The sequence below is a fragment of the Budorcas taxicolor genome, chromosome 3 (genome assembly GCF_023091745.1).
Source record: "Budorcas taxicolor isolate Tak-1 chromosome 3, Takin1.1, whole genome shotgun sequence".
Taxonomy (NCBI): Eukaryota; Metazoa; Chordata; class Mammalia; order Artiodactyla; family Bovidae; genus Budorcas; species Budorcas taxicolor.
Window position 1 is genome coordinate 79,786,034 of NC_068912.1, and position 13,004 is coordinate 79,799,037.

The 13,004-nt window shown below is 37.1% G+C and overlaps 1 pseudogene; it reads right to left on the reverse strand.

The window, feature by feature from the left end:
- Positions 1–456: 456 nt before the first annotated feature.
- Positions 457–622, reverse strand: LOC128045911 (uncharacterized; annotated as a pseudogene).
- Positions 623–13,004: the final 12,382 nt, after the last annotated feature.

The window sequence follows — 13,004 nt, forward strand, 5'->3', positions numbered from 1 at the left end:
TTCAGAAATATTGTTGGTGCATACAGAAATCCAATTGTTTGATTATCTTCTAGGTTGAGACACCCAAATGACAGCTGCTAGTTAAAGTAAAATGAAAAAACATAATTGTGAGAAAAACTACGTTGTCCTATGCCTTCACTAAATAGCTATTTGGTAACAGCTGTTCTTGAACATGAGTTCACATTTTTAAAGCCTATTATAATACTATTATAGATGCTCCTGAGAATCTGTACTTGGCTCACATCTTTAGCTATTATCTAGCATAAACAGATAGAGCACTTATATATTTCCATAAGCTTTATAGAAATTATTAGCTCAAGAGTAGAGTCAGTTACTCTCTTTCTCTTCTCTTCATTCCCTCCCCTCCTCCTTTTCTCTGTATCTGTCTCACTATTATACACACACACACACACATATATATATACAGATTTTTAGGTATGTGCTATTTCTGGATTTTCTAATTGGCAAAGACTAAAATTAATATCAATGCCACAATGCCCCTTTAGAGTGTCTCCAGCTGGGTCATTTTTATTTACTAGTCCATATTACCCTAGTTTGAATTAAAGAGGTCCATAGGTACCAGATACTACACTTGATCTTAGCCAAAAGGCCAAGAAGCAATCCAGTAGTCATGTATGGATGTAACAGTTGGACTATAAAGAAAGCTGAGCACCCAAGAATGGATGCTTTTGAACTGTGGTATTGGAGGAGACTCTTGAGAGTCCCTTGGACTGCAAGGAGATCAAACCAGTCCATCCTAAAGAAAATCAGTCCTGAAAATTCACTGAAAGGACTGATGCTGAAGCTGAAAGTGCAATACTTTGGCCACCTGATGAGAAGAACTGACTCTTTGGAAAAGACCTTGATGCTAGGAAAGATTGAAGGCAGGAGGAGATGGGGATGACAGAGGATGAGATGTTTGGATGGCATCACCAACTCGATGGACATGAGTTTGGGCAAGCTCTGGGAGTTGGTGACGGACAGGGAAGCCTGGCGTGCTGCAGTCCATGGGGTTGAAAGCAGTAGGACACAACTGAGAGACCGAACTGATAGGTACCAGAAGGGGTTTCCCTGGTGGCTCAGCGGTAAAGAATCTGCCTGCAATGCAGGAGATGTGGGTTTGATCCCTGGGTCAGGAAAATTCCCTGGAGAAAGAAATGGCAACCCATTCCAGTATTCTTGCCTGGGAAATCCCATGGACAGAGAAGACTGATGGGCTACAGTTTATGGGGTCACAAAAGAGTCAGACATGACTTAGGAACTAAAACCATCACCACCACAGGTACTAGGAATTTTCACTAAAATAGTTCTCACATGTGTGACTCTCTCCTTAAAGACCATCCATAGTCCACAGACAATGGTTCCCATAACTCTATTCTCTCCTCAGCAAGTCTCCATGCTATGCTAAGCAGAGTCATAGCTTTAACCCAGTCAACTAGACCTCCTAAAGACACCAAAGCCAAGCAAATACTGTCCCACACTAACTGACAGTGGCCTGTATTCACTTCAGAAGACATTTTCTTGGTACCATAAAATTGTATAAGTGGGGTGAATCTAGCCTAGCAGTTCTATGAAATAACAAGTGACTTGCTGACTTTCATTCAGTGAGAATCAATATCCACAAAAATTTCACATAGCCTACCTTAGACATATTGAGTGTTCGCATTCTGGAAAAGATTTTAAACTTATGGGTCCATAGCACTTAAATTTGACATTGATGTTTTACTACAGATTCAGCATTTCTGTGTCTGATATGTCTCACAAACACGAAATCTCACTTTAAAATGTTACAATGGCATTCATCACATGTTTAAGCTCAGAAATATGGATTTAAGAGTTACAAGAGTGGATATTTCTGGTTTTCATTTGAAAGCCAACAGGAAGCATGAGGATAATAATAAGTCAGAACTACTGAAAAAGGTTGTTAAACACATAAATATGTATTTTAAAACATCTCCTTAATAATACCCTATAGAAACAGAAATATAAGTGAAGAGAATCACTGCAAATTAAAGTTTCCATTCAGCAGGAATATATAATAATTTTAAATGCATACATATAGTATAACTTCAAAATAACATATGCTTATTACAATGTAGCTTCAAAGTACATTGATATACGGTGAAAACTCAGAGTACCGCAAGGAAAACAACAGATATCCATACATATGGTAGAAATTTTTAATACTTTCTCCTTAAAGAATGAATAGATGGGGAATGAAATGGCAATCCACTCCAGTATTCTTACCTGGGAAATCTTATGTACAGAGGAGTCTGGCAGGCTACAGTCCATGGGGTCGCAAAAGACTCAGACAAGTCTTAGCGACTAAACAATAAAATGATTGTGTGCTAAAGTTAAGTTTTTAAGTGCATGCATTTGAACTGATAAAAAAAATTTATATCAACTGATATATAGCAACAAAAAAATAGAACAGCAAACATAAATACGTGAGGATATTTAAGACTGAAATAGCATTAACAAATGACACTGGAACAAAACATTAACAAATTTGGCATACATTGAACTCAGCTCCTCCAACTGTAGATGGCACATTATTTCTAATCACCAGTGGGGTGTTTACAAAAACTGACCACATACAAAGACATAAGGCAAATTACAAACAAATCCAAAGACTAAAATCACAGATACAAACCACATTCTCTGTCCACAGTTAAGGCAGGAAAAAAATAACAAAAATATAACTACACAAAGGCCATATATTAGGACAATAAAAATTGTTTTTGGTAATCTACAGGGCAAAAAAAGATATAATCAAATTTTAAACTTATGATAATGAAAAAAGCATCTCAAAAGTTAATTTCATGCAGATAAAGCAGTATTGAGAGAAAAATTCAAAGTCAGAAAGAAACATCATTCTTAATGTGAAATGATTTATTCTGTGAGCACTTCAAAACAACATTATACCTGAGGTCCTAAGCAAGGCACAAAGAGAAGTAGGAAAAGATAAAGGATTATAAAGAAAGAAACAAAATTGCCATTATTCACAAATGACAATAAAAATGGACAATCCCAAAGTATCTATATGTAAATTGTTAAACTTAGTTACAAAATTTAGCAAGATTGCTGGTGAAAAACATAATACTAAGTATTTTAAACACTTCCCAACTTCTTATATGAGGCCAGTATTACTCTGACACCAAAACTAGACAAAGACATCACAATAAAAGAAACTACAGACCAATATCTCTTATGAATATAGATGTAAAAAATACTAGCAAACCAAACCCTCCAATGTATAAAAAGGATTATACACTGTAATCAAATATGATTTACCTCAGGAATGCAAGTTTCATTTAAAATATGAAAATCAATGTTCGATCAATCATAATAATAGAATAAAAGACATGACAAGTCAATAGCAAAAGCATTTGACAAATTCCAATGCGATTTCATGACAAAAAACATTCAACAGGACATAGAACTTCTCCAGCTTGATAAAGCTGCATATGAATAACCCGTAGTTAACATCATTATTGTTGCTGTTGCTTAGTAACTAAGTCATGTTCAACTCTTTGCAACCCCTGGGCTGTAGCCTACCAGGCTCTTCTGTCCACGGAATTTCCCAGGCAAGAATACTGGAGTGGGTTGCCATTTCTTTCTCTAAGGGATCTTCCTGACCCAGGGATAGAACCCACTTCTCCTGCTTGGCAGGCAGATTCTTTACCACTCAACCACCAAGGAAGCCCCGGCTAACATCATACTTAACGGTAAAAGACTGGTTGCTTCCCTGCTAAGTGAACAGGATCAGATAACGTTATTCACCTGCACTTTCTATTCAATTCAAGGTTTCAGCTAGGGCAATTGAGCAAGAAAAAGAAATAGAAAACAACTAAATTATAAAGAGAGAATAAAACTATCTTTATTCTCAAAAGACATGATCTTGCACATAGAAAATACTAAGGAATTCACACACACAAAAAAATATTTCTGTTGTTCAGTCATTAAGTCATGTCTGACTATTTGCAACCCCAGGAATTACAGCATTCTAGGCTTCTTGTCCTTCACTATTTCCCAGAGTTTGTTCAAACTTATGTCCATTGAGTCATCAAACCAACTCATCCTTTGTCGCCCCTTCACTTCCTGCCCTCAATCTATCCCAGCATCAGGGTCTTTTCCAATGAGTTGGCTCTTGGCATCAGGTGGCCAATGTTCTGCAGCTTCAGTACCAGTCCTTCCAGTGAATATTCAGGGTTGATTCCCTTTAGGATTGACTGGTTTGATCTATCTGCTGTCCAGGGAACTCTCAAGAGTCTTCTCCAGCACCATAATTCAAAAGCATCAATTCTTCAGCGCTCAGTCTTCTTTATGGTCCAACTCTCACATCCATACACGACTACTGGAAAAACCATAGCTTTGACTAGATGGATCTTTGTTGAAAAGTAATGTCTACGCTGATAATATACTGTCTAGATTTGTCATACCTTTTCTTCCAAAGAGCAACTGTCTTTTATTTCATAGCTGCAGTTACCATTTGCAGTGATTCTGGAGCCCAAGAAAATAAAATCTCTCACTGCATCTCCTTTTTTGCCATCTATTTGCCATGAAGTGATGGGACCAGATGCCACAATCCTAGTATTTTGAATGTAGAGTTTTAAACCAGCTTTTTCACTCTCCTCTTTCACCCTCATCAAGAGGATCTTTAGTTCCTCTTCACTTTCTGCCATTAGAATGGTATCACTTGCCTATCTGAGACTGTCGATAGTTCTCCTTGCAATCCTAATTTCAGTTTGTGATTCATCCAGCCCAGCATTTCATATGAGGTACTCTGCATGTAAGCTAAATAAGCAGGGTGACAATATGCAGCCTTGACATATACCTTTCCCAATTTTGAAACAGTCCATTTTTCCATGTCCAGTTCTGTTTCTTCTTGACCTGCATACAGATTTCTCAGGAGGCAGGTCAGGTGGTCTGGTATTCCCATCCCTTTCAGAATTTTCCAGTTTGTTGTGATCCATACAGTCAAAGGCTATAAGGTAGTTCATGAAGTAGATGTAGATGTTTTTCTGGAATTCCGTTGCTTTTTCTATAATCCAACAGATGTTGGCAATTTGATCTCTGGTTCCTTTGTCTTTTCTAAATCCAGCTTGTACATCTGTAAGTTCTTGGTTCATGTACTGCTGAAGCTCAGCTTGAAAGATTTTGAGCATTACCTTGCTAGCATGTGAAATGAGTGCAATTGTGCAACAGTCTGAACATTCTTTGGCATTGCCCTTCTTTGAGACTAGAATGAAAACTGACTTTTTCCAGTTCTGTGGTCTCTGCTGAGTTTTCCAATTTGTTAACATACTGAGTGTAGCATTTTAACAGCATCATCTTTTAGAATTTTAAAGAGCTCATTTAGAATTCCATCACTTCCACTAGCTTTGTTCACAGTAATGCTTCCTAATGCCCACTTGACTTCAGACTCCAGGATATCTGGTTCTAGGTGAGTGACTACACCATCATGTTGTTCAGATCATTAAGACCTTTTCTGTGTAGTTCTTCTGTGTATTCTTGCCACCTTTTCTTAACTTCTTCTGCTTCTGTTAGATCCTTGCTATTTCTGTATATGTTCAGCAAGGTTGCAGAATACAAAATCAATACACAAAAATCATTTCTATTTTTGTGCATTAGCAATGAACAATCTGAGATAAAATTAAAAGACAATTTCATTTCCTATAGCATCAGAAAGAATTAAATACTTAAGAACATTTTCAACAAAAGAAGTGCAATTATTTATACAATGAATACTATAAAACATCACTGAAATAAATTAAAGAATACCTAAATAAATGGAAAAACACCCCATGTTCATAGACTGAAAGAACTTTTATTGAGATGGCAATACTTCTGAATTTGATTCAATATAATCCCTTCAAATTTATAGTGACATTTTGTATCGACATTGACAAGCTGATTCTAAAATCCATATGTATTCACAAGTGAATAGCTAAAACAATATTGAAAAAAAAGAATAAAGTTAGAGGATTCACTTCTGATTTCAAACTTTGCTTCAGAGCTACAGTAATCAAGACAATCAAACTAAGACCATGGCATCTGGTCCCACCACTTCATGGCAAATAGATGGGGAGACCATGGAAACAGAGAAAGACTTTATATTCCTGGGCTCCAAAATCACTGCAGACATGACTGCAGCCACTAAATTTAAAGACGCTTGCTCCTTGAAAGAAAAGCTATGACTAACCTAGATAGCACATAAAAAGCAGAGACATTACTTTGCTGACAAAGATCTGTCTAGTCAAAGCTATGGTTTTTCCAGTAGTCATGTATAGATGTGAGAGCTGGACTATAAGGAAAGCTGAGCGCCAAAGAACTGATGCTCTTGAACTGTGGTGTTGGAGAAGACTCTTGAGAGTCCCTTGGACTGCAAGGAGATCCAACCAGTCCATCCTAAAGGAAATCAGTCCTGAATATTCATTGGAAGGACTGATTCTGAGGCTGAAACTCCAATTCTTTGGCCACCTGATGTGAAGAACTGACTCATTGGAAAAGACCCTGATACTGGGAAAGATTGAAGGCAGGAGGAGAAGGGGACGACAGAGGATGAGATGGTTGGATGGCATCACTGACTCAATGGACATGAGTTTGAACAAGCTCCAAGAGTTGATGATGAACAGGGAATCCTGGCGTGCCGCAGTCCATGGGGTCACAAAGAGTCGGACACAACTGAGCGACTAGACTGAACTGAACTGAACTGAACTGAATCAAGACAATGTGGTACCTCATAAAAGGACAGAAATAGAGCAATGGAATAAAGCTGAGAGTCCAGAAATAAACCTTTAAAATGGTTTTTAACAAGACATCTAGACATGAGGAAAGAATGGTCTTTCAATAAATGGTGCTGTGACAAGTAGATATCCAGATGCAAAAGAAAGAAATCGGTTCTTTCCTTCATTCTATATATTCAAAGTAATCAAAAACAAAAATATAAAAGCTAAAACTATAATATTCTTATATGTAAAACACAGAAGTAAAACTCTTCAACCCTGAAATAGGTAATGGCTTTTTAGATATGACACCAAAACTAAGTATAAAAATAGATTAACTAGACTTAATTAAAATTTAAAACTTTGGGGCTTCAAAGGATACCTTCAAATAAGTGAAAATCCCACAGGATGGGAGAAAATATTTGAAATTCTGTATCTTAAGATTGTACACTATATAAAGAACTCTCATACCAACCACAAAACCAGACAAGCAATCCAATTAACAAACAAGCAAAGAACATTTCTCAAGATACATAAATATCTTTTCATGGCCAACAAGCACATGAAAAAAAAAATGCTCCACATCATCAGTCATCAGAAAATGCAACTCACAACCATAATGAGTATCACTTCACATTCACTATGATATCTTAAAGTTTTGGATGGTAACAAGTGTTGACAAGGAGATGGAGAAATTGAAACCCCTGTTAATACATTGCTGGTGGGAATATAAAATGTTGAAAACTGCTTTGGAAAACAGGCAGATTTTCAAATGTTAAACATAATGTTGCCATATGACTGAGCAATTCTACTCCTAGGTATATACCCAAGAGATGAAAACATATGTTCACACAAAAACTTAGATGCAAATATTAGTAACAGCACTATTCATAATAGTCAAAAAGTGGAAACTACCCAAATATTCATCAACTGATGAGTGAATGAACAAAATGTGGTATATCCATACAATAAAATATTATTTGGCCATAAAAAGAATGAAGTATTTCCATGGAATCATGTTTTCAAAGTAAACCCCAAGAAAATGTTCTTTTATGATTAAAAAGAAGAACAAAGTACTGATCCATGATACAGCATGGATAAATCTTAAAAACAGCATGCTAAGTGAAAGAATCTGTTCACCAAAGCCCCTATGATTTTATTAATATAAAATGTCCAGAATGGGCAACCCATAGACACAGAAAGTATATCAATAATTTCCAGAGATCAGAGAAGGGAACTTAGGGAGTGACTGTTAAGGGGTATGGGGTTGCTTAGGGAATTATAATAATGCTTTAAAATTAAATAATGGTAATGGTTATATAACTGTGTTCATGTTCTGAAAACCAGTGATTTGTACGCTATGAAAGGAAAATTTTATGATATATGAATTATAGTCCAATAAAGCTATTGTTTTTAAAATACTTTTAGAGATCAAGTTTATTTCTCTATGACAGTAGCAAAACGACAATGAATTTTTTGAAAAGACATCATTTAAGATAATTTCAAAAACATGCAGTTTCTATAAATAAATAGAACAAAATGTTCAAGGACTCCTAAGAGAAAAATTATACTATTATAATATTATTATAATATTGTCATATTAGAGAGGATCTAAATATATTGAGAGACAGTCATGTATTCTAAAACTGAATATTTATAGAGTATCAATTTCCTTTTGTTTATAGACTCAAAACAATCTCAATGGAATCTCCATTAAATTCCTAACAAACTTTTTAGAACTTGATAAGCCAATTTGAAAAACATGTATGGAAAGATACAGGGCCAAAGAATGGTATAGAACTCCTGAAAAAACTGGACAAAGAGGGAGGATTTACTCCCCCACTTACCAGATAGCAAGACAATTTAAACCTGCGGTAATTACAGAAAGAGACATAAAGAACAAATACAAAGCTCAGAAACAGACCCACACATATGTTAACACTTGGTATTTGAATATATCAATAATAAGTATTTATTGTTTTAAGCCACTAAATTTGGGGGTATCTTATTAACACAAAAATAGATAACCAGTAATCACCTTTATTTTTCCTTTTAGCACGGAGGATTAACGTTCCCTGTGTCCTTGAAGTCAGGATTTCTTTTGCATCTAAAATGTGAGTGCAAATCATTCATGTCACTTCTAGATGGAGGCATTTAAAGTTAGTTCACAATTATCCACAATTTTCTCCATACTACATCAAATGGGAAAGTCCTGTGTTCCAGGTTGTACAGAATGATAGCAGTTTCATGAATTTAGACTTCTAAGTTTCTGAAAATAATTATGCTGGAGAGATGTCCTAAACCAGAGGAAACTTTACTTGAATGACAAATAAGTCTTTATTACATTAAGTCAATGAGATTTGGGGATAATTTGTTACCAAAGCATAACCTAGCCTATTTTTACAGATACTAGGCTCCATCTCACCAGTAATTAAAGAAACAAAAGGCAATGAGATAATACATATCCACCAGATAGGCAAAAATTAAAGTTTCTGATAACACTAAATTTTGGCAGAAATGTAGAGGAATGAAAGTAGGAATATAAATGGGTAGAAACATGCTGGAAAAGCATGGCATTGTCTAATAAAGCTGATATCTGCAAACCCTGTGATCTAGAAATTTGACCAGGAGTTTTATGCTCTAAAGACACAGAGGACAAGATGGTTGGATGACATCACCAACTCAATGGACGTGAAGTTGAGTAAACTCTAGGAGGCAGTGAAGGACAGGGAAGCCTGGCATGCTGCAGTCCCTGGGGTCACAAAGAGTCACTGAGCAACTGAACAACAAAAAGCAACTCCTACATCTAAGCACCATGACATTTGTAGAAGAAGAATCATCAGTGGTTTCATTATGACAGTAAAAGAAAGGAAAGGAGGGAGAGAGAGGGAGAAGAGAGAAGGAGGAAGGGAGAGGGGGAGGGGAGGAAAGACAAAGGAGGGAAGAAAGGAGGAAAGAAGGAAAGAAAAAAGGGAGAGAGGAAAGGAGAGGGTAGAAATGATCCAAATACCCTTAATCACAATGAGTAAAAAATAAAATTATTTTCATAAAACAAAATATATCCAATAATAAAAATGAATAAACGGTCACTGTCAGCAACAGCATTCAATCAACAACAACAAAAATGTTACTAAGCTCCCCTTACATGCTTGGCTCTGTTTCAGGTACTAGGGATACAACAGTGAATAAAACAGGAAAAAAAAAAAAAATCCACCCTCATGGAGTCTGCATTCTAATAAAAATAAGACAGGAAAAAAAATGATTAATGATAAGTCAGTAAGTATTTTTAAATGTGGTAAGAACATGAGGAAAAGCTAAGGAAGGGGAAAGTGTTTTGCAAGGTAAGATGTGCAATTTAAAATATGATGACCAGAGTAGACCTCATTGAAAAGGAGACAAGTGAACAAAAATTTGAAAGAAGTGGAAGTAATAGATTAAGTCGTGTGGCTATCTGGGAGAAGAGCATCCCAGTCAGAGCAGAGATGGTCTCTGGTGTACTCAAAGAATAGCAAGGAGACCAGTGTGGCTGGAGCTGAGTGAGTAAGAGAAACAGCAAAGAAAACGAGATCAGACAGATAAAGGAGAGGCAAAAAGAGGTAGCACTTTGTAGGCAATTCTAACGAACAATTGAGATTGGAGATTCTGGAGGAAAAAGTGACATGATCTGCCACGTGTTGTAAGCAGAGCTCTGATTACAATCTGAGACTGGATTATGGAGGGCAAAGGATGAAAGCAGGGAGCCCAGTTAGGAGGTCCTTACAATAATCCATGTGGGACACGATGGCAGCTCAGGCTTGGATGGCAGCCGTGGAGGTGATAAGAGTAACTATATTCAGGAATTATTTGGAAGATAGATCAAAGAGGACTTCCTGACATATTACATCTAAGATACGAGGGAATGGGAGATATCAAAGATGACTCCCAGGTTTTGGCCTGAACGACATGAAGGATGAAGAGAGGGAAGGCTGCAGAGAGGGCTTGGGTGAGATGAAGACTCCATTTGGAGCATGTTGAACTGGAGATCTCTGCTAGACATCCAAGTGGAAATGTTGAGCAGGCAGGTCTTTAGCACAGAAGTCTAACGTTCAGGGAGATAACTCAAAGTTTCACCTATCATTTTGGAGTCATCAGGGCACAAATATAGAGATTGCATGAAATCATCAAAGAGTGTAGACAGAAAAGAACTCCCAAGGACTAGAGCTGAAGACAATCTAAGGTTAAAACCTCTGAGAGCAGAAGAGAGACCAGCAAAGGGGAGAGAAAGTAATGGCTAGTGAAGAAGCAGGAAAAATCAAGAATACATGGTATCCTGGAGCCCAACAAAGAAGTATCATGGAGAGCAAAGGGTGCTAACTGACAGTGCTACCAACAGGTGACGTAAGATCAAAGGTGACAACTGCCCACTGAATTTGGGAAAGATGATGTCACCGGTGACAGTGGGCAGAGTACTGAAAATAAGAGTGACAGAACTAGGTTTAAGAGAGAATGTGAAAAAGGAATCAAATGATAGGGAATATAGACATCTCTTTTTAAAAGTTAATGCTTTAAAAGGGAGAGGAAATGGCTCAGTCTCATTAACATAATGCTAAGCAAGAGAATCTATGAAAGGATGCCTCCTGTGCACATATAATTTTTTAAATAAAAGGAAAACTGTGATAAGGAAGGAACAAGAAAAAGGTTTCTGGGTATTGGCATGTTCTCTTATTTGTATGGTGAATAATGAGTATTTGCTTTGAATTACCTGTTACAATTACAAAACAGTTACAATTACAAACCAGTCAATCCTAAAGGAAATCAGTCCTGAATAGTCATTGGAAGGACTCATGTTGAAGCTGAAACTCCAATACTTTGGCCACCTGATGCGAAGAACTGACTCACTGGAAAAGACCCTCATGCTGGGAAAAATTGAAGGCAAGAAGAGAAGGGGACAACAGAGGATGAGATGGCTGGATGGCATCACCAACTCAGTGGAAATGAGTGTGAGCAGGCTCCAGGAGTTGGTGATGGACAGGGAAGCCTAGCGTGCTGCAGTTCATGGGGTCACAGAGTCAGACACAACTGAGCAACTGAACTCATTGGTTACAGCGATTTGCTATATTATTTGTAAACCAGTACCAACATTTGTTTTATGTACTCTTCTCCCTGTGTATGTCATAGTTCAAAATATTTACAGATTAATAAGATCATGCGTGTGAAAAGACAACAAGTAAAATCACTATGGAGTTACAGAAGTTTTAAAAAATACTTGAGAAGGAATACTTCAAATTATGACCAGACCAAATTTGAATACGTCAAAAGGTTACATGTACTAGGTCTGTCCAGGAGGTGAACATTTGTAATTTAATTAAAACTGGAATTTGTAAATCACATAAAAATCTTATAAGAATTAGAGCAGACTGTAAGCCCTTTTCTTCATTTTTAACTCCACAGGACATATTTTTTAGTATGCATTTGGCTCTCAGTATGAAAAATGCAGTACAGTATCTGCCAAGGCAATTCTTTCCTTTCTCTGGATATTTTTTAAGTTCTAAGACCCCCCCTGGGATACTGCCCTTCACAAACACAAACCTTTTAGTTATATAACAGTGATCTAACTGAAGACACGGCTGTTTTCTCTCGGTAATTTCATTACAAAAGAGAAGTAGAGCTTCTGCCAACTAGAATGGCCCTCCCAAACCATGAATGAGTTGGACTGTGAGCAGATCCATCCACTGTTTTCAATTGTTTTCCAAGAGACTAGAAGCCAAGATATTTGAGTTCTACTACTCTCTGTTCATTCAACAACCAATTTCCTTAACTCTTTGGGTATCTCTTCCAAGGCGATGAGCATCTACTTCACCCGAGACTATGATGGAAGACAAATGCCTGAATAATTGATGGCACTTCCAGTCCAAAGGTGAAAAGGCAAGGAAAATAAATTTAAATGTGTTTATAAAAGAGTAGGTACATACTAAATCACTTCAGTCAAATCCGACTCTTTGTGAGTCTATGAACTATAGCCCACCAGGCTCCTCTGTCCATGGGAGTTTCCAGGCAAGAATACTGGAGTAGGTTGTCATGCCCTGCTTCAGGGGATCTTCCTGACCCAGGGAACTTCCCATCATCTCATGTCTCTTGCATAGGCAAGCAGGTTCTTTACTGCTAAAGCCACCTGGGAAGCCCTCATAAAAGACTGCTTCCAATTTATTCCACTCTCCCAAAGAGAATAAAGAGCACGTACTGGGTGTGAGTACATTATTTTATTTTAGATCAATACCACCAAAAAGAGCCACAGAC